Source organism: Gambusia affinis, linkage group LG11 (assembly GCF_019740435.1).
Source record: "Gambusia affinis linkage group LG11, SWU_Gaff_1.0, whole genome shotgun sequence".
Taxonomy (NCBI): Eukaryota; Metazoa; Chordata; class Actinopteri; order Cyprinodontiformes; family Poeciliidae; genus Gambusia; species Gambusia affinis.
The window spans coordinates 11,652,697-11,672,499 of record NC_057878.1 but is presented as its reverse complement, the minus strand read 5'-3'; the positions used below and the strand labels follow the sequence as shown (position 1 = coordinate 11,672,499).

Sequence of the window (19,803 nt, the reverse complement as noted above, 5' to 3'; positions counted from 1 at the left end):
TAAGTGAAAGTCATTAAAATGATTAACAGAAAAGTGCCACACGTAAAATTTAATCACGGAAATAAATAATGTCTCAGGATATTGAGGTGCGATTAAATTTGCTCAACTATTTATGTTTTTAATGCTAAAACAATATTGGCTAAAAAAAAAAATCTGCTGTAAGCAAAACAAACCAGAAGAAAAACTGTCAAATCTGAAACATTTGACAGCTTCCACCAGTTTTTGCAGGCTGACAGATATTTTACTGACCGTCCTTTATTTTATTTAATTTTTTTGTTTTCCTTCCATCCTTTCCCTTCCCTTCGAGCTACCTCGGTGCTTGGCAGGAAACAAAAATGTCTCTCTCTGACTCCGCCTCTTTAAGAAAAAATCGGATGTGGATGTGAGAGAGAGAAAAAGGGCAGCAACAATGTGACAGACAACACAGCCGCTCGGCTCGGAGTTGTAGTGGATATCAGCTCAGTGAACGGAGGGAGGGCAGAGGCGAGCCAAGCCGAGCCGCATGCTCGCTGTGCAACAAGGCGTACGGGAGCGGAATAATGAAGCGGCGGCCAGCAGCATCCAGACAGCAGCGAGGTGGCGTTTAGGTGAGGCTTTGTTCGCTCTCCTTTCGGTTTCTGTGCAGATCTGCGTGTTCCCATTTATTTTTGGTGCTCCGCAGCGCTTTGTTTGTTTCGGGACTCGGAACAACATCCACAGACGATGTGCATGCTCGATGTTCGGCTGATAAATAAAACCCACCACCGGATTGGGTTTTCAAATGATTTCAATGCAGAAAACGCGTTTTTGCCTTCCTTACTTCGCTGGATCTCCTTATTCAGAATCACAGCGTTTGGCTCATTGAGACAAATGGTTTAGTCAAAGGAAGGCGTTATTGACACAAGCAGGGCAGTTCACTGTTTTCCAGTTAGTGGCTGTCGCTACTCTGTACGAAGACAATGAATCATTATGGGGTTTTCTGCTGGAGAAAGTGACTTCATTCATAGCCCATCGTGAAATCAGGCCTGCCTGGATACTTCTGTGGAACTTAAGGAGAAGCTGATTGTTGTCCCCTTGATGCGGCATGATGAACCCCAGTTGCAATGTTGGCAGAACTGTGCGCAACAAACGAAATTGTGCAGTCTCATCTTATTTGTTCTTATTCGTTCGGACTGTAAGGTGCACGGACAGGTTGTTTCAGTTCACGTTTTCTTTCGTTTAATTAGGAACGAAAACAAGGAGTGATTGCCTACTTTGCTTAAACACACACGCATATATATATTGCATTTTAGTTTAAATCTTTCTATTTTTTTTCTAAAATGCGACACCCTCCACTTTCCACCTGTGCTAATAAAGTTGATCGTGACGTCACAGCCCTTATATGGTGAAACTGTTTCCAACATCAGACTCGGTGTGATTTTAGAAAAGTACAACAAAAAGCGTTCTTACTTAATTACTCATCATGGATGTTGATATTTAATTTTGTCTTATTTTACTGATTGTTGCTGATGTATAGAGTGGACTCTTGCCTTTTTGCAGACTCACCTATTGGCAGATTTTTCATTGGAACACAATTCCAAATTTCCTCATACAGATTTTCTAAAATATTCCAATGTGGGAAGCCAAAATAATTATGAGCTGGCATTTACAAAGTAGCCAACCCAGGAGCACCATTCATTTTTCTTGGCTCTTGCTGCTCTTTGGCTTTAAGCCCAAGGAGCAGCGATAGGGAAGACCGTAGATGTTAATCGGTCTAGTAGTAAAATTTGTCACAATAACAAATTTTGCTGGATGCTAAATTGTCCCAGTAATTATTTCGGTAATGTTGTTGTATTTAAACCATTTTCAATTAATATAATAATAATTTAAGTTCACTCTCTCAAGGACTGATAAACTTTAATAAAAAAAAAACAAACAAAAAAAACCACTTTAAACCAGGGGTGTCAAACTCCAGTCCTCGAGGGCCGCTGTCCTGCAGTTTTTAATGTGCCACAGGTACAAAACACTGGAATAAAATGGCTTAATTACCTCCTGCTTATGTAGATCAGTTCTCCAGAACCTTGCTAACAACCTAATTATTCTATTCAGGTGTGGTGCAGCAGAGGCACATCTAAAAGTTGCAGGACACCGAGACTTGAGGACTGGAATTTGACAAGCCTGCTTTAAACATTTTATTTTTAATTAAAAAATGTTTTTGTACCCCTCCAGGGGTCCTTTTGTGGGCTTCAGTGCCCCTTATATGAAAGTAGGCTGACAGGAAAGGGGGAAGGAGAAAGGGAAAAAATATATGGCAAACATTGCCGGGTCCGGGAGTTGAACCCGCGATAGCCGCGTCGAGGACTCAAGGCCTCCAAACACTTTAAACATTTTATATGTACAAAATAAAACACAGCTGTCCAAAACAATAAACGAAATGAAAATTAACACCACTTACAAACCATAAATGAAATGGATTATGATGTCTCTGCAAGCAAAATTGCCTTTCAAAAAATAATCATCAGAATGAAAATTAGTGAGCTCATCTTAATTTATCACACGATTAAATGCTTAATTGCTTATTGCGGCAAGCTCAGAAGCTAGCTCCACTTAGATGTGGTAGTGCCAAGGCGGTTTCTCCTGAGCGTATTAAAGCATATTGAGGTATATTTGGTGTTTGAACCATTAAAATATGCAGCAATAAGCACGCATAGATCTCTGTCCGATGTGTGGCCCGGTCAACTGACCCCAGTGCTCTTCACTTCTTGCCTATTGAATAAAAACAGCAGCCAACTGTAACTCTGCTGTTGGCAGAAAAACATGAAAACTCACCTTTCTGGTTTCCTGTAAGTGACGGGTCTGTTATCCAGTGCTGAGAAACAGACCTGTGAGGCGTGAACATGTCCTCCTCTGTAATATTCTCTGTTGAAATAGATTAATTCTCATAATTACCGCTAATCTTCTGCATTATGGGGTAATTTTCTCAACTCTGCAGGTTGACATGTGAAATGTCTGTGTGTAGCTGATAGTGGTTAGGATGCCTTCAGTTTAGAAACCCAACCGGGTTCTTTTAGCTAACCATGCTAATCAGAATGGGGATGTTAGAATAGGAAGTGCCTTCCTGCACTTCAAAGCGGTTTAATGCAAAAATAATGTTTTGCATTAAACGATTGTCTCCTTCATGGTCTTACCTGACCTTTCATATTAAGGCGATCTGCACTGCAAATACTCGTACGCACATCACCCACAAGCACTTCAAACATGCCAAAATATTCATTTTATGCTTGGCATAGAGCTGTCTAATTATTCCTGGTTGCTGTCTGGGATCTGTTAGTCTCTGCAGCTGGATACTTATTGTCTGAAATGAGATGCTCTCCCTCTGTGTCTGCAAATCAACGACAGCAGAACACAGGTGTGCAGGAGAGCTGTTCTCTGGGTTACACACGAACAACAATGGAGCTTCATCCTGCAGCTCCAAACCGCATTAAAACAAACACCCTATTCTCACGTTTCCTCTTTCTCTCGGTGCATGCTCGTCTCTGTTTACTCACGATTAAAACAATCCCTTTAACTAATTTTGGTCTTAGTTTTGGAGGCTTGTGTTGCACACTGCGAGGAGAGAAGATTATTTTGCTTTGAGAGCGGCAGAAAAGGGAGACAATCGACAGCTTTCATGTGTGCAGTGTTTTAGAGTAGACTACCAGCTAAAAATATTTCTGTAAACAGAACAGATGCCTTTTCTTCTTGTTTGAGAGGCTGAAGCAGAGCTCATCAAGGTTGTGTATTTTACAGAGTTTCCACAAATCAACAAGCTACACACAGATCAGTTTTTCCTTTTCTACTATGACTTCCTCTATTCCTGGGACATAAACATGTCATCACTAAAGGACTCATTTCTCTTGCAAATGCGAGAGTAAAGAGAGAAGGCCAATTAAGTAAGGAAGGTGCATGTTGACCTTTTTATAAGTCAGAAAATGGCTGCAGCAAACCAGCTACAGTTTGTCTAAGCATGCACATGACCACAATAAGGGCAATAACTAAAACGTTTAACACAAAAACAACTGGACATGAGTTTATCTTGGCACCAGACACATTGAGGAGCTCCAAAAATCTCCTCAATGTTTCATGTTAAATTATTTAAAAGTAGTAAAAGGGAATTCATTTAAAGCTTCTGAAACATTTTTATCAGAGCTTCAATAAATGGCATTGGATCCTTCTTGAGTGCTTACTTCAGTTTTCCTTTTCACTATTGACTGTATTTTTGAATGTACAGGGACATAGATTTAAAGTTTTCTGAAACCCCCACATCTATGTAGAGTATTAATAAAGTTGTGGTCATGTGACTTATGACAAATGCTGAAACATTTGTCATTGGGTTAAGCTTTGCAGGTTGAGATTTTTTGCTCTAGCTGCTTCACAACAATAAGGAATCTAAAAAAGCTGATGAAATGCATGGTCTGTGTGAGTGATAATGACCCAGTAATAGAACTACTCCTCTCATTAGCATCAGATGAGCTGATTCATGCAGAAGCGTGAGCGAGGAAGAGAATTATTATTATTATTTTTTCAGCGTTTGACAGTGTTCCCACTCCAGACAATCCCCCCAACTAGAACAAATCCAAGTTAGTAATTTGTTTACACCTACAAACTGCAAAGAGGACTTCTTGAAAACTACAGAGAAAAATAGCAGTGGTAGTGGTTAAAACATGACTGAAAATTTTTTTTTACCTCTGATTAGCAAATTTAGTGTCTAAAGATTTCAGCCTTAATTTTTAAGCTGGTCTTAATGCAGCAGAACTCACCCACCTGTGCTCTTTCACATGCACCAAAATCTACATTTAAGTAATCATTTTAAGCATTTCTATAGGAGTATGCCATTATTTCCTCAATAGTAAATACAGCTGTTTAATCATAGTCTCTGAATTAGTTTTTCTGTATTTTTGTTTTATAGTACCATCGTGAGAGTGTGATATTTCTGCTCAAGGTTAGCATTCTGTCAGAATGTCATAAAGGCTCATTCCTTGTGGGAATAAAGGGAATCTGAAAATGTTTTTACTCCTGAAGGTTTTGTTGGCCTTTACAGCAGCAAGGCCACTATTTGTCAAAGCTTGATAAACTTTGCTTCATCGTATCCTCTCTGTTTTTGCTCCTTTTTATTTTGTGACCAAAAGTTCGAGTAGCTTCGTATTATTCCATCCATCCATCCATCCATCGACAGGTTGCTAGTCTGTCGCAGCCATATTCTTATTCTTATTTCTTTTTCTTTAAGAATAAATTCCATCAGACTTGAATAATAAGGACAATATATTCTACATCACGACTACTGTGCTGTTAATGTGGCACGAAGCCATTCATCCTGTTTTTGTGAATAGGTTGTGTACATACAACAAGGAATATTGCTCTTGCAGTTTCATAATGAAAAGCTCATTGTGACATCATGCCCACACATTCGGTAGCCATTAGATTAATCTAAATCGGCGCATGTCAGGGGGAAAAAGGCTTATTTTTGTGCTTTTTGTCTTTTCGGCAGCAATAACACTATTCGTTTGTTAAATTTCACACTCTGCAAGATCCTCTGGATTAAATTTGGGTCTTTGGTTTGTGTCAGTCTGAGATATTCTTAGATTGATTTCTGTAAAAATCAGTGTCGGAGAACCAGCTTCTTCCACTCAGTAATTTGTTTGGGAAATAAAGCATCGTGATAAAATATCAGAAAGAATTTGGTTTGTTGCAATCCAAACAAAACATGACTTCAAACGATTATTTAATCATATGAGCGTAGCTTCTGTTGTCAGCTTCTTCTTCTTTTTTTTTCGGTTATAAACGCACATTTCTAAATTATGGAGCAATACATCTTTAAATCAATCAATCAAATTTTATTTGTATTGCACATTTTAGCAGCAAGGCATTTCAAAGTTCTTTTACATCATAAAAACACAAAAACAAAGTCATGCAACATAGAATCAACAATCTAAACATGACATCAAGTCAAAAGCCATCATTAAATTCTTTGATTATGTTTCAAATACAACTCTAAACAGGTAGGTTTTTAGTCAGGATTTAAAGGCACTCAGTGTTTCAGCAGTTTTCTGGAAGCTTGTTCTAGATTTGTGGTGCATAGAAGCTGAATGCTGCTTCTGGTTATGCATTCGCAGAACCAGAAGACCTGAGGCGTCTGGAAGTTTGATACAGCAACAGCCGATCTTTAATATATTGTGGTGCTAAGCCGTTCAGTCATTTATAAACTAACAACAGTATTTTAAAGTTTATTCTGATAGAATAAGGCATTGAGGTGAGGTCTGCTACATGAGTGCTAAGGAGGGAAATGCTGAGAAGAACCTGTTGATTCATTCCATCTGTAAATTTGAGAAACTCTGGTCCCTCTCTGCTCCTCCACTCATTCACTGCAGTCACAAAATACGTATGAAGAAAAGTTTTCTGGACCAGTCGCTCCGTCTCCAGTCGATGTTATATCAGTTTGTTTTGAATAATTTGTTCTTGATATGCAGAAGGTTCCATCCTAATCAGACATGCTTGAGCCTGATGACCACATTGTTGTCCTTGTTGATAAAGTGATAAAGGTTTCCAGTGAGTAGCTTTATCCCATGTTTATTAACACTGCGTCCGCCTCTTCCAAAGAAGGGAAAGTGCTGCCAGTAGATCCAGAGCTTATCAATGAATGTTACTGAGCTGGCTGAGCTGGTTTCAGTCAGCCATTTGTTCATCATGCCCTGCCTGGAATGTTTTTCATCTCCCCATTGAGGCGATGGAATTGAACCATTGAGAAATAACCTCCTTTTTAATTTTCCCATAGTGTTCAGAAGAATATTAAAGTCCTTGTTCAGAATTTCAGATTTTTGTTTAGCCAGATCGTTGGCACCATCATGCACAACTAAAGTCTCAATATCTGGCTGATCAGCGGTCAGAGAGAGTACTCTGAGTTAAATCAGACACAGTGTCAGCAGGAAAAGAAATCACCCTCATTTTCTTGGCACTGCAAACGTGACTGATTCTATTTACTGCCTCATCTCCAACAACAAGCACTTTTGGCATACCTTTTGTTTTTCTGGTGGTTGCTTTGTCCTGGGGAGCTCTGGGGGTGGATGTGTTGGTCTTGCCTCATTGTTGATGTTTGAAGGTGAGGTTTCCCTCAGAAACAATTAAATGTTTGGTTTTAACTATAGTAGTTGCCAAGAAAATGAAAATATGAATTGTTCTTCAGCATTAAAATGAGTATTGTCTGTGGCATTACGAAAGCTGTTTGGGGTGAAATTAGAATTTTAGAATCCCTCAAAGATGTTACAAACTTTCATTTCAAACATACTATTGCATTATATTTACCTTGGTTACCAGAAAAACAAATCAGAACATGCATATTAATAATACTGTAGTTTAATGTGACACCGCTGTAGCAACAGCATGGTACTGGCATTTTTATTAAAAGCATTGATACACCAGAACAACGATAATCGACTCTTTATTAACTCGTGGCGTAAAAAGCTCCTTTTCTAACTTCATAAATTGTTGTTTTTATCCATACAGCTTCTATTTCTGGGAGGATGGCCTTATATGTGTCTTGTAAAATAATTTTCTGCTTGAAGAATCTGCTATTCCCAACCTTCTCAACGCTAGAGTTAATGATATGTCATAACGGATAGCTTTCCAAGCTTACTATAAAGAACATGGTCCAGACACTCTGAGCTGTATACCCAGTAAATCCATGCTGAATCATGAAGTTCTAAGTCCTTTTAGTTAAAGCTCATATAATTTTACCGCCGGCTGTAGTTCGAGGTGGAGTTTCATTGCTTTTGTCCCCGACTGTACGAACCCCCGACTGTGTGGGACTCTGTGGGCACCAAGGGAAACTGGAGGTGTAATTTCAGAGGAGCTCTAAGTGACGAGGCCAGCAGTTACCTGAGGTCAGTCTTCAAAAGCCGGAGCGCTCGAGTCATCAGGACCAGCTGTGCCCCCTCATTTCTGGCGGAGTGTGCAAGCATTTAGAGGACACGATATCCATTGCATTGCATTGTAACAAGCTGTCCACACAAAGGAGGGATTGTGGAGGCCTGCAGTCCAATCCTGATGCTGAGTCTTCCCCGAAATGGGACGAAGGGTGTTTCAGCAGCTTATTGCAGGGTGGCTTTTATATTTTTATATTTTGAAAATATGTTATATTATTTTAAATTTATTATATTTTTTCTGTAAAAAAATAAAAATAAAGACAGGAAAAAGATAAATAAAAAATTGAGTAGCTGTTGATCTCAGGTTGTGTGCAAAGGTAAGTGTCCAGAGTTCAAACAAATTATGAAGAGGTAAAGCTTTCTGAAAATGGCTTGTGGATTATTAGGCTTTCTCTGGACACCTGAACATGATTTTTTTATTTATTTATTTATTTTTAACAAATGTAGCAACCTGCATGTAAAATGCTGATGTGAACGAGTCGTGTTAGAATCCCTAAGAGGCAGAAGTACATGCAAAAACCCTTCATCAGTACAGGAATCTTACCAGTTTCTACTCTTGCAACGGCTCTAATTTAATGCTTCTCATTTATCTCTTGTTGTTTTCTCGAAACATATCAGCGAAAGGGAGCTCAATAGAAAGAACAGACAAAGCAGGGCTTTTCCTGCCTCTTACATTTTCAGAGACAAAAGAACAGAGACCACCTTTAGGTATGTTTCCATCTTTGTTTTAACTTCAATCACTAGTAATATGATTAAAAATTTTCATTAATTAAATATCTACGTAGGCACAGTGTCAGTCTTGGCAAACAAACTGGATCTCATGACAGAAACGAACACATTGAAACTAAAGGAGGCGAGTACTTTTGCTTCGGCTGGTCGTGGTCAATATTTAACAGACAGAATTTTCATAGCATTTTTTTAGTGTTCTTGAACTCTGGAAACATTTACTATACAGGTCATACGGTAGTCATGAGGGTCAGTGTTTTGCCCACTCTGATGCAAGTTTTTACGATTATAAAGTTGGACCCACAACTTTTCTTTTGCCTGACAAATGCTCTTAATTTCACTATAAAAGTGACTTTTTAAAGTCTTCCACATGTGACTTGAATGGCGGTCATCAGTTTTTATGACTAAATGTGTCGTTTTTTTATGATCACAGAGGGAATATTTGATGCAACTGTTATATTTAAAACAAAAACTTAACACTTATCAAGTGAGACTGTTCTTGGAGTTAAAATGCAATTCCTCTAGATTTGTCTTGAGCTGTCTGTTATCTTTATCTGCAGTGATGTATACTTTATAAAAGGAGAAGGGTGAGTGTAGTGTGTTTTTTTTTTCCTTCATGTTATTAACAGAACAGGCTCCGAATGTATGTAAAACCTAAATGGAGTGTGTGTATAGGCACACATGCAATAATGTACATTTTTCTGTTTTTTTTTTTTCAAAAGTCCACCTGAAACAACGTGATCTTCAGCTCATAAAAGGAGTTTTTTTATTTTATTTTTAGCACATTTTTATGACATGCGACAGGCATGAACAATTACTACATTCTTCAAGGTCTAGCAATTATTCAGTGACAGGGGAAAAAAAACCAAAAGGTTGAGATCACAGCAAAGCGTAACTTGCTCGCATGTTACATAATCTCAAACTGAAAGTATAAAAGTATTGTAGAGTGGAAAAAAAAAAGCAAGCATAAATGGACATTGTGTTTTAGCAGCATTACAGATAAATTTCTTTAGTTTTTAAATAAAAGCAGTTGGAAGTTGAACATATTATAAAACCGGAGTATTTTTACCCAAGGTTTTCATAGTGTGGGGATCTCACACCTGCCCATGCCTGGCTGTGTGTGTCCGGGCTCCCAGCTGCATTTGGCAGGCATAGGTATAATCAGCCAGCAGGGCTGAATTTCCTTCATTGGACCTTGAGTTTGACAGCAGGTGTTAAAGACGGCCCTGTTTAGCAATGAAAGCTTGTCATTAAGCACGGCTTCCTTTGTATGATTTACCCTCTGTTGACTCAACACTTCCCAGAACAATGTTTTTGTTGGGAGTTTTTACACCCAACAAAATGCTTTCAATTTCCAAGTGTTGTCAGTTCCTGTTTAACTTCTCTGGAACTATAAAGTACTTTGTTTTTCAGACTGAACAGGTAGCACGTCTCCAGACAAAACTTTGATTGTTTCTCACTGATTAAGTCAAGTTTTTTTTTTTTCCTGTGAAAAACCTAATACCCAAGTGGCGACATGCAAGAGCATGTTATGGCCTGCTCAGATGAAACCAGGCTGCACAGCGGTGCAGCAACCTTGCCCATATGTTGTTTCACTGCTTATTTTTTCCTTATTTTTTAGAAAAGAACTAAAGGCTTGCTATGTTCATTTGGTGTAGGGACTGCTTGGAGTCTTGTTTTGTCTCTGTGAACCCCTGACCCAAAAGAAAAAAAACACTTGTGGGTTTTCTTCCACAGATGGACTCTGATGTTGGTGTGTAACAGATTTCCCCCTACCTTCATTGGGTGTAGTTGCGCATTCGGATCAAGATTAATGAGCTTCAAAGAACGACATTGCAAAAATAGACATTTTTTGCCTCACTGATGTAATCACTCCTGAAGCTGAAGGCGGATAGAGAGGACAGGACAGACCTAATCTGCCTCAGCGGAGTCAGTCTTTAATGGAGTTGGTCCTTTCTGCTCTGACCTTGCAGGATCGGTTTCTACAGCAGTGTCAGGCTGACTCTTAAGTTTTATCCCTGTACCTCCATGGGAGAACCAGAATAATGGGGGGTACATCTTATTGCAAAAAAGTAAAATGTACATTTTAAGGTGGGCTCTGCACCTCTCCAGAAATAATGCATGATCTTTATTTGACTTGTAGAGATTTAGGTTTCACTGCTAATAGCATGTACCTTTGCTGTACATAAGACATGCTAGGTTGTCAGATCTTATGACAGAAATGATATCGGCGCTCACCCTCTGCTCATTAATTAACCTTGTCTTTCTCATAGTCGTAATTAACAACACCATGGCAGCTTTTGAATGTCTGTCAGTCCTAGGCTCCATAATATATATGGACACCTGCTTAATATGCATGTTGCTCCATCGTGCTGCAACATGCCTGCAAAAGCAGGTTGTCTTGAAGCGGATTCCATTCTTTTACCTGTTTTGCGGCATTTAACTGCTATCCATATAGCACAGCAAAGACATCTCCAGCTAAAAGAGGGTGATTTCTATGAACATTTAAAATAATGTCTGGTGTAAGGCACATCTATTTAAAGTTAGTTGTAGCGGCAGTATTATTTTTTGCATAGCGGAAAAAAAATAATAATTTTTTCCGCTATGCATCAGGTGTGTTTTTGATGAGGAAATAACATATTTCCTCATAAGGAAGTATTTTGCACAAGGAAGCAGTATAGCCTTGATTCTTTCATGGATGTTTTAAATTGTTTAATCTCTTGTGGCAACCGTTCAGCTGTGCAAAATGTCTGGTTGGACCGAGCGCCGCCTTCGAGGACGAAGCTCCTCCTTAGAGCTGCATTTCCAAGCTTCCAGGCTCTACGGAGTTGCCCTCCTCCAGGACTCCCCCCTCTGAGTTCCTTCAGGCTAGTCATCAGCAATTAGCAAACACCTGGCGGTACTGTTCTGCTGAGTTCATTATGCAAGCTACTTTTCAGTGCAACACTAGTAAAAACATTGTTAAAGAGTTTATAGAGGAGCTCTGTTGTGATGGTTTTCTGAAAAAAAGCAATCTTTTTAAAAAGACAGAAACCCAATTTCAAGGCGTTAAATTACAAAGTCAGATTTCTTATAGGTCACATTTGTAGCAAAAGAAGGTAACATAACTACTTGATTATGCTGTAGAATGGCACTATGTGACTAGAGAACACATAATACTGCCCCTTTAAATGCAAATATCACAGCATTTGACCTATAACAATGCTACTTAATGACCTGATACATTGTGCAGATTTACTGTCTACCCTTCACTTACGTTAGTATGCAGAATAATTGGAGTTGCTATTTGGGAACTCAAAACTACATCAAGATTTTAATGTTCGTCTGTGGGTGGTCAGGTGATCATTAAGTACTGAGGGGGGAAAAAAACAAGATGAGAAGGCACAATAAACCACGGCATGCTCTGTCATTTCTCTGTAGCAGGTTTTACACCTTCCACCTCCATTAAACCTGTTGTGCACATCAAAAATAACAATCATGTTTAAATCCATAAAAAGTGTTATTAGATGCGCAGATGAGAAATGATGTGGCAACATTTTAAGCAGAGCATCTGAATAAATGATTTAATTTGTCTTTTTGACAAGGTAAACCTTGATACTAAGAGATCCTGCCACAGAAGGACAAGCTATGCAATTTATTTTCAATAAGCGTCAAATTGCTAAGTGGTAGAGAAGGCGCTCCATATTCCCTCGTTAAATTCTGGACTGTTGATCATTTTGTGCATGTGTTCTCCTTTTCTCTCTGCTCTTATTCCTGTCATGCTACTAATGAACAAAGGCCACCAGTGAAACAAAAAAAAAAACCCCATTAAAATAAAGAACAAGACAAATGTATGAGTGTCTATTTTAGTTCCAAACTGATTCTGAAAAAAATCTGGTCAAAAATCAAACTTTCTAATCCAGAAGCTAATACAGGAAATAACTTTTGTAAGTAAAATGTTCCGGTTCTTTTTCTCCATGGTATTTCATGCTACATCATAATTTTTGGTGTTATGTTTTAGTCTCACTTCTTGAATTACTCATAATCACACACATGCTGGACAGCTGTACCTCCCATGGAGACTCTGGCGGCTAATACGTTCCACCTGACAACTCTGTAAGAAAATAATTGGTTAATAAGAGTACTTATGTTAGACTTTTGAGGTTATTTGAAAAGTCTGGTCTGTGACTCCTCCAAAAATAATTTTCATCATTGTGGGGAATGTTTTGGTTTAAAAAGATGTAACAATGGTGTCAAAGACACACTGACTATATCAAATTCACATTGTCTTTAAAGTGAAAACCTTTCAAAAGGTTTTTTTTTTCCACTGTTTTATATCTTTTTCATATTTGTCTTGTTGCGTCTGACATATTGAGGTGTTTATAAATCTTCATCCCAATGTAAATACAACCAGAAAATCCCACATTTTTTATCTGACAGTAACAGATCAGACAAATAGCAGTATATTATGTTATTTATAGAGAATGTACAACCAATTAAAACTTACATTTAGAGTATAATGGCACGCTCTGACGCTGATTGTAAAACGAGCTACAAAAGTAAAACCTGCCCCTCCCACTCTGTTTATGCAGAAACACACAGTAAAAATTATATTTAGCATTTGGGGCATGTACTTTTAAAAGGCCAGAAATGAGAGAAAAGGTAATAATAGTAACAAAATTATTAAAAGAATTGAAACGATACAGTAAGGATTAATACCTATCAGTCCCAAACAGGCTAGGACTGCCTCTGATCATATTATCATATTTAATGACATTTTACCGTTTTAATTCTAGGAGATGTCCACATTAAAAACCTTTTTAAAGAAGCTGGAAGCAGTGGATGTTTGCTGAGCTGCAGGTGTGCTGCTGTTTATATAAAGCAGAATATTATACACTAATTGCTTGGTGTCCATGTTGTGTTTGTGTTGACATCTGTGCGATCTGCACAAGTGGAAATGGAAAATATAAACCCCCGTTGATGTAAAATTGCAAGTTGGTGTCAGATCATACTTTGCATACCTGACTCCTTATATTTCGTGCTTCTGTTCCATTTTAGTTCTGGAAAAACCTAAAATGCCTATGTTGTTTTGTTGTGTTTATTGCTGTCTGTTTATCTTTGTCTCTTTTTTTTTTTTTGTACCCCCACTGTGTTTTTACATGCTTGCAGCCATGCGTTTGCAAGCCCAAATGTGTGTGATTGGCAGCCACTTGGATGGCTGGAATGAGCTACATCGCCTGCAGTGTATTCTCACCTCCTCATGCTAGGTGTCTGTGGCGAGGAGATGGCTGATCCGCTGCTGGTAGTAAGTCACATTCGCATAGAAAATCTGGCCGGTCGTGCAGTAGTAAAGCGACTGCACAGATTATCTGTCACTGCAACATTGGATGCGGCAGGAAATTCTGTTCTTTGCCTGGATATGGTTCGCTTTTAAAATACTTTAGAGCAAATGTGCACAAATGTATTCAGTGGTGCGGTGTGTGCACTTATATCCACATGCACATCGCTGCAGTCGAATGTAGGTCACATCACAGGGAAGACGTGGGGGGAGGAAAGAAGGTGAGCTGTAGAAGTGATGGGAGGAGAAAGTCTTTCATTATGTCATTATGTAGGAGCAGTTGTATGGTTAGGGCAGGATGTATAAGGAAGCTTGAAGTCTGGAATGTTAAGCCTCTTCTTTGGAGGTAAGAAGTAATAACTTCCAGTTATTCGAGATGCTGTATAGGAAAAGATGTAATCGTTCCACGCTCTTTCAGAAAATTGCTCAAGATTTTTAAAATCTTTTTTTTTATAACGACAGGAAACCTTTTCTCTTTGACGTTGTCCTTTCTGCACTTGCTCATTTGTATGTGCTTTTGTTACTTTCTGCCTAATGGCTGTTTCTAACAGCAGCACTTTGGGGTTTGAAGATGTAATGAAGTGCAGCGGAGCCTTTGGAGAGCTCAGATGCTGCCAGCATAATTACACAGGGTGAAGTCTGCTCTCCCACACGGTAATGACCTTGTTGCCTCCAGAGGCTAAAGCAGGGTGGACATGTACCCGGGGCTTTATAAAGACAGGAAGAGGGGAAATGCAAGCCATCTACATTTGAGATGCCCTCTGCTTCTTTTTAATGCTCATTTTTGGTTTTAATCTTTAAGATACTTCTGTTATCTGAAGGCTAAGATTTATTTATTAATTTTCCTTTATTCCGAGATTTATCTGGGCTACATTTAAGATTAAAATCATCAGCGCTTTCTAGTTCTTTGCAAAGTATTAATATGTTTAAAAATGTAAACCTCTTTCTCCCTCATCCGTCTGCTGTTTTCTTTAATCTTCATGATGCTTTTTGTTCATTAATGTTCCCTAATAAACCTTTGAGGCCTTTGCAGTACCACTGGAAATTACACTGACAGTAAATTACACATTTTTGGACTCTATTCATTTATTCACTTGAAGATTTCTGAAGGCAATTGGGTTTTACTAGATTTTAATTGGCGGGTCGAAGTAATGAATATACATGCCACATTCATTCATATTTCTACTTGTAAAGCTTTTTGAAAGTAAAACTTTTCCTGCTTCTTCACTCTTATGGTCTGTATTTTTGTTGGTTTATCACATAAACACCAAAAACCACTTTCAGAATGTAAAAAAAAAACAAATGAAGTAACAAACACTTTTGAGAGGCGCGTTAAACCCAAAGCATTTTGGAAGCAGCCAGGAAACGTGGGCCACATCGATTTCTCTCTTCCTCATACAAAGCGATCCATGTGTTTAATTTTAAACTCTATATAGCTCCTTCACAGCTTTGCACTTTAATGTCTCACACAGAGATTAATTTGGGACTTTTTCAGTCCATGCAGCAGATAAAAAGAAAAAAAAAAGTCCTGTTAAACCAAGACTTTATTGAAACTCTGCTTGAAAATCTCATATCACTGCTTGGAGGGACGTGTGAACTCGAACATGCAGATCAGTTTGTTCATTTTTTCATAAACCACAATCTGAGTATAAGAAATGAAAAAGATGGGAGTTAATCTGAAATCGGGTATTGACCAATCCAGTTAATCATTTTCATAGTTGCATATTAACTACAATAAAGCTTAGACTATTGTTGGGCGGAAAAAAAAAAGCAAATCTGTTCCAGAAAGAAAATAAGACGAGACCCGAAAACATGTATTTTATGTGCATTAGTTAGAAGATTTTAAACGACTGTTTTTCAGATTGAAAGCAAAGAATGCCACAGTCAGAGAGAAGGAGCAGAAACTTCTTATTTTTGTTTATCTGTGGTGTGGTGCTGTCTTGACAGAAGAACTCTGAGCCAGAGAAAATGAAAAACAAGCACGATCACAGTGACCCAACTTCAAAGTGTTATGCTTGTCACCCTCAGATCTGAAACACCAAGTCAGTCTATCACAGGACCATTTTGCAGAGCTGCAGAAGCTTAATGTTGCTCTAAAAATAAAACACAGAGCCTGTGTTTCTTATTAAGCTTATTTTATTTTTTAAAGTGCTAAAGATCATGATCACTCGGTTGCAGAGCATGCAGACTATTTTTATTGGCTACTAACTTTCAGTAATCTTTTTACTTGTTTGGCCTCTAAAAAGGTGTCTGTGCTCTTTGTGCAAGAGTTACTGCAATGCAAATGTGATTTTCATTACAGCTCTGCTGAGGCTTTAAACCAGACGAGCTTATCGTAATGGGAACCTTTAGCTTCTCTAAATGGTTTGGTTTCTTATCTCGTGTTTTACTCCTGACAGTTCTACAGATATTACTTAAGAGTAGCACTTTTGCAATGTTGTTAGGAGGAGGACGCATGAAGTGCTGGTGGACAGCTGTGCTCAGTTTGGACCAGCACCCCCTTGATCCAAAGGGTTCCTACGTTAGATGCTCTGGGTGAAGCTGGGTAAACAAGTGCAATGCAACACAATGGGGTAAAGCAGCTAGAATAAAGAGTTTAGTTTCTACATTTATCTATGCAACAAACCTGCTGTAAAAATGAAGCAAGTAGCACAGAAGGGAATCGAGTGTGGTGAAGAGACTGCAGCTCCGTTCTCTTGTACCTTTTTGAATGTAGAACCCTGTGCAAAATCTTCAACTATCTGTCAAGCAGCTTTTGACTTCACCTTACTGGGAGCCCGTTGGGAACGACCAAGAATTTGATTTCTGATGTACTCAGACAGCACATCTTTAGAGCCATTTCTGAGGAACCGCAGCCCAGCAGTTGATATGAAGGGCTTGTCAGAGCCTCTGACTTACCTAAAACCTGCTGCCATCTGAAATCTGCGTTGTTTAAAATCAGGATGAGAGCCATTGTGTACAGGCAGGAATAAACTATAAGTTGTTTTTTTTCTTTTCTTTGACATTTCACCATAAAAAAGCATTACCAATTTTAGATTCAACCCATTTGAATCATACTGTTTGAATAATTGACCAATAAAACTAGGTTTCCGGACCCCTGAAGAGCAGCAAATGCAGAAACTGTCATTATATGAAAGCAGCTCTGCTTTGAGTGCAATTTATACTAATCATAAGCAAGAAAGCATGCCTTGGTAATTACATCTAGTTATGCTTATGTGAGTAAATTTAACATGCAACATTTCAACATGATTAGTAATAAATGCTAAATATTGTTTATGCACCACGACCTTTTGTTAATGTGATGTTGGGCTGCAAAATCTTAGAAAAACAAGGACATTTGATACAGTTGATTATCAGTTTCAATAATTGCATATTTTCTACCTCTTTTCTTACTTTTCCTTTATGGCATTATTGCTACTTCAAACTATAGTATCAAGTCCACTAGAAATACAGATCAACTGTGCAAAATTGCATTTGAGGCGACAATATTTGCACACTCCTTCCCCCTATTGTGGTTCTTCTCATTGGAGTACTTCCTCTTCCCAGTCACATAGATCTGTCAGAACTGTGTACTTTAATTTGCATTAAATCATGCATTGCGAAAGAAAAAAAGACCAAGTGCAGTGAGCGGGAAATTTTTTGACACATTTAATAGAACAGGGCAGAAAATGTTTTTATGTAGGGAAGTTGGAAAATTCTGTCAGTGAAGTCGGCTTAACAGTGAGTGAACCGGCTGTTGGTGCCAACCCTGAAGTCATTTCATGCAGCCTTCACAGAGGAAGCTCTGTGGCCATTACTATGACTGTAATAAAAACAAAAAAGTTGCGATACGCTGTTAACACCCTCTTTGCGAGTCCCAAACCTCGAGGCTGAATCAAGTAAAAAGTCCCAAGTCGAGTCTGAAAATGATCTAATACATTTTTTTTTTTTTTTTTTTTGCAAAAATCTAGTTACACTTCAGTCAAACAGTTCGGATTGGTGTGACTTTTTTGATTATCACTTTAAAAAGGTGTTATGAAGCAAACAAATTCAGCTCCAAAGTGTGATTTGGCTGTGTCAACCTGGAAAAAAAAAAATCTGTACTCACCCCATAAATAGCCTTGATTCTCAGTTGAAATTGTGCACACACCCACTCAGCCATTTTCCACCATATTGAAGCCCCTCGCTGGAAAACCTGACCAAGAGAAGCCCAGACTGTAGTTGTATTTATACCAGCTGGCCAGGAATTTCTGTCTGAGATCAAACTTTTGCTTTCCATATTATTCTTCAAAACTTTTGTCTGCAGTAGTACAAAGGACTGAAGTTCCAAGAAATTAAGAATTAGTGCGTCTAAACGAGTATATGTACCGTAAATGCCACGCAAGGTTTCTTTAATAGGTGTGGGATCTAATCCAAATAACTTGGATCTATTAAAGAATCCTTATAAAACACATAAAGCATGAGCAAATAAGCCACAGAAAACTAAAAACATCTAATATAATGTTAGAAATCCTTAATTTAACAAAAGCCACTAAAGAGGCCTGGTTTACGAACAGAAATACATTTTTCTTTTAAATGCAACCATGTGGGGGAATTTTTCTGGGTTAGGGTAGGGATCAGTCGAGAGCACACACTTTCAGTCTGAAAGCAAGATTTCATCTCTTTTGTCCTCCAAATCAGGAAATGATTCACAAGCGAGCAGGAAATGATTCACAAGCGAGCTGAGAGGTTTGCGAGATTTGGGCCGAGCGCGAGGAGAAGGTTTGATGAATACAGTGAATGTTTGAAAGAGAGCAGAAGTTTTTAGAAAAACCATCACAAGTTTCAAAAACAAAGCTTTGAAATCCTGCTTTCAGATTGAAAATGTGTACTCTCGACTTATGGCAGTAAAAGTTCCCGTAATCTTAGCCTTGACTTGGTTTCTGGTTCCTTGGGCATCACTACAGCACTAATAGTCTCAAAGAAATTTGTTTGTGGTGAGTTTTTTTTAAGGTAAACCTGCAGTACTGAAGCACACAACAACCTGCTTAAGAAATTTGCTTGTGCTATTTCGAAGGTTATCTAACAGCAACAGAAATGTTAATATATAACCTATTTATTTAATAGAACAATTGGCTTGTCCCAGTGAGGTCACAAGTCGTCACAGTTTGTTGAAATAACAAACCATGCACACAACAGGAAGGGATGTTTGGGATACTGCTGGTTTCTGTTGATGTTTTGTAAAAGATCTCGCCGATTACAGGGAGTCGAACAATACATGGAGAACTGGTGGGTATTCTCTGCAGTAATGAAGCAGGAAACACACATGTACACATAATAAATTGAGATTTGAGGATTAAAAAAAACTGGTTATAAAATGGAAGTAACACAAAAAGTCTCTGAAATGAACGGCTATAAAATGCATAAAGATAATTTAAGGGAAGTAAAGTATAAAAAGAGACTTGACTAGAGAAATAAATACAGAACCTGCGATTTTTGGCATGGTAATATTACTGACTTATTTTTGTCTTACTGGGTTTGTTTGCTAAATGTAACAACATGACATTGCTTCACGGTGGGACAGTTAAAGACCATGTTTTCTTTTTTCTTTCCCATAGCATACCTAGATGTGGAAGGGCTTAGTATTTTATGAGAATGATGTCTGCGGTGCTGTTTTAAAGTATAGTGAAGAGAACAACTGAGGAATTGCTGCTGGTTTTGTAGAATAGCATTTTTGTTTTTTATTTTCACCTAACTTGCATTTTTATGCGAGTTCATTCTAATGCAAGTGTAATTGTTTCTAGCCAAATTCCTCTAACCACACAGTGTGATTTATTAATCATTATTTTCTAGTTAAAATATTATTAAGATGTAAGCCTGTGAGTG

At 38.3% G+C, this 19,803-nt stretch overlaps 1 protein-coding gene across 1 annotated transcript in view; it reads left to right on the top strand.

The window, feature by feature from the left end:
* Positions 1 to 254: 254 nt before the first annotated feature.
* st6gal2a (ST6 beta-galactosamide alpha-2,6-sialyltranferase 2a) overlaps positions 255 to 19,803 on the top strand; it is a 51,110-nt gene continuing 31,561 nt past the window's right edge. Inside the window, exon 1 of the mRNA XM_044132547.1 lies at positions 255 to 587. The gene's annotated coding sequence lies outside the window, so the exon portion shown is untranslated. The remainder of the gene's footprint in view (positions 588 to 19,803) is intronic.